At 26.6% G+C, this 3430-nt stretch overlaps 1 pseudogene; it reads right to left on the bottom strand.

The window, feature by feature from the left end:
* Positions 1-3430, bottom strand: part of LOC117178427 — a 40162-nt pseudogene that overhangs the window by 23039 nt on the left and 13693 nt on the right.

Raw genomic sequence — 3430 nt, 5'->3', positions numbered from 1 at the left:
TTCAATTCAACTTTTGGTTATACTTCAATGTTATATATAATATTTAAGTATAAATAAATTATTAAATAGAAATTGTTCCTCTAACAATTTAGTCTAAGTCTATAATTGATTCACAACAATTACGGTATTCTTGATTAACTTTATTTTATGGTATTTTTACTCTTAAAATTAGTAAACTTCTTAAAATAACTGATTTATCAATTAAAATTAGGTGTGCTGAATGAAATAGTAAAATTTCTACTAATTAAAATTTAGAAAGCGATCAAGCTATTAGCGCAAGAGAGCTATAAGCTGTCATCCCGCGTCAGTCGACTTCCTTCACACTTCACGTTGTTACTATGAATTTCTACTCTCAATTATTATTATTATTTTTTTTTAAAAAACCAGAGGCTTACCCAATTTCCTGCCACTCTAAAACCCCTTCCGGGATCTGGAACATTTAAAAAATTCTTTTTTTAAACCTCAAATCCAAGTTATCGAATTATAGTGGAAAGCTTTGAGTGCTTTATAGATTTTTTTCATTTTTTTGCATACCGTTCCAATAGCCTTAAGACATGCAGAATAAAGAGATTAATATTTCTTTTTAACTTATATTTTAGAATTTCATTTCTCACCTCATACTATATGATTAAGGCTAAATAATTCTTTTCAGTGTTTCGATAACATTTATTTTTTGTGCATATTAAAACTGCATTTTTGAAAAACTAAATTCTTTTAATTTTAAAATTCCTATTTACAAGCCGAATGGACACTCGAACACAAGTTAGCCAAGTTCGTAAATAAATTATTATGTACAATTAAAAAAGAATAATGTACAAAATGCCGATAGTTAATAAGATTTCCTCATCTTCTCATTAAATAAATTTCATTTTCTCTATGAATACACAAATTCCACACAGGACACGACATTGGATTAATGATTTCAATTAGCTCCTGTATAAACAAAAAAACTAACACAAAACTAAGAACCATCATTATTCCATTGCCATATTCTGATAATTTTCACAAAAAATATGCCTCATTTCTAAATACATCTTAATCCTATGGTTGAACATCAATTAATAAAAAATAACGTCAACAGACAATATCGATATTCAATAAAATTTCTAGAGTGTCGAAAATAAATGTAAAATTAGCTGCATGCCTAATTTATATCATTGAACGAGACAATACGATAATCACGAATTTTTTTTTTCTGACTGTACAATATTCGCTTATAATATACTAAGTTTGATCTTTCTCTTATCTATCACGTTCTTAAAGTTTCACGAATTTCGTCGTAAACTACGATGTTTCAAAATTCTTGGATTAAACTTTTAATATATAAAAATAATTATTATTAAATATTACTTAATTCATCTAAAGTTCTGAAAATTCTTAACTTTTCCATAAATTCTTTTGGATGAAGCAAGTAAAAATTATTAAGTTATTATCACACAGTGATTGTTAATTTTCATTATGTAGCAGGTACAACTTATGACTGTAATTGGCATGTATAAAATATAAAACATAATTATTACATTATCAAATAAATTTGAAATATATCAACTGCCTAAATTGATACGGCAAATGAAATCTATTCTTTATTTTTCGGTTATATATTTTTTCAATTTTTCTAAGAATGATTAATTCTCTCTAACATTGTTGACATTGTCCAGTATCATACCTAATCAGACTCTTTTTTTAATTAGCGCATATCTTTCAAAATGTAAACAAACAAATTGGTACACATGTCTGCCATTCTGGCATAAGAAAGGTATCTTTTAATAAGTTTTGTCGCCGGAAAACAGGTTCTCAGATTTTTTCTGGAGTATGGCTCTATTTTATGGGAATACAAAATACCAAATTCTATTCTTCTCTTATTTTCCATTTACACAAATACATATATTTTGGTTGACCTTAAATGCAGTAAAATAGGGCACAGTCGATAATAATTTTTTTTGTTCAGAAAAAGAAGAATTTTCAGGATGTCGTAATGAAATTTTGACGTATATTTTTCCCAAAAAACACAAATTTTGCCTTTAAATTTCTACAGAAAAATTCCATTTCAAATCTTGCAGAGAGGTCCAGCCAAGTATGTGAGAATGATTTGTTGTTTGAACATTTTACTCATTTAATATGTTCTACAAATTTGCTAGGTTTTGCTCTTGGTAAACTATTTCTTCACACTGACATTTTTTTTTTAAATCGAAATTTTTGACCAAGATAGGAAACTATCAAAAGAATATTGCTACTTTAATAAAAATTTTACAGCAAAAGTTGTTTTCTACATAAAACATAAGGTATTTCCCTCGCAGAGTTTTAATCTCATTTATTATTTTCTGCAGAATATATTTTTTCTATCTTTAACAAATTTGTGTTTTTTGTTCAGATACTTTTTGTTTGAAGTTTTAAGTTAACTATATTAAGAATAATAATAAAAATAATAATAATATTTTATAAAAATAAAAAAAATAAATATCTAAAAATATTGAAATTTGGTCGATTTCTTTCATTGAGTTTCTTTTAAGAACAGTAACTACATAGAAAATGAAAACATTTTGAAACTTTTCCAAATTTTGTCATTTTTATATCAAAAACTTTCTAAAAATATTTGAAAAGAATAAAAAAGGCCTTCAATTTTTCGCATAGAATATGTACAAAATGAAAATTATATTATTTAAAAAAATGTTATTTTACTACTTATCTAAAAATGAAATTCCATCAGTTTTATGAAAGTTTAATGATGTTCAAGGCGAGAATAATGTTTTGTTTCCTGATAATAAATTTCTTGAAATTTTGCGTGAAAGATGCAAGATTTCACAAAAGAGTAAGAGGTATTTCTCTATAACAAACAGATTTTCTTTGTTCAATAGACATAACAGTTAAAGCACTAATAACAAAGCACAAAACCTGTCTGATTTTAAATGAATTTGGTCAGTATCATAAAATAGGGTTTAGCGGCTGGCTTTTTTCAGTTTTTGATAATAAAGTGCATGCAGGAATTAAAATTAGGTATTAATGATTTAATAAGATCATCTTTATCTAGCTTTATTTCGTAATTCAAAAGAAAAGCATAAATTTCATTTATAAACAAATATTTATCAAACCTCAAAGTGTGAGGGCCTTTATCCTACAATGTGAGGAGCAGTCACCCGCTCATTAAAAAAAGTTGTAAAACAAGTGCTTGGAAGGAAAACTTTAGAGAAAAAGTAATAATTTATTAGTTTGTGAATCATTTTTAGACAAATCAGTTACTAAAAATTAAGACGACGTTAAATGATCTGCTTATTGTCTGTTGGAATATAAGCAGAATTTTTTAATTATCCCAGTGCTAGAAAATATGTTCTTTTATACCAGGTGTATACATATGAAACCGGTATTGCCATTTAGCGGCCAGTAGGCACACTTGTAGGCACTGTCGGAACTTACCATTTGTGCTAATTGGCGT

This window comes from Belonocnema kinseyi, chromosome 8 (assembly GCF_010883055.1).
Source record: "Belonocnema kinseyi isolate 2016_QV_RU_SX_M_011 chromosome 8, B_treatae_v1, whole genome shotgun sequence".
Classification (NCBI taxonomy): Eukaryota; Metazoa; Arthropoda; class Insecta; order Hymenoptera; family Cynipidae; genus Belonocnema; species Belonocnema kinseyi.
This window is presented reverse-complemented; position numbering and strand designations above follow the sequence as displayed.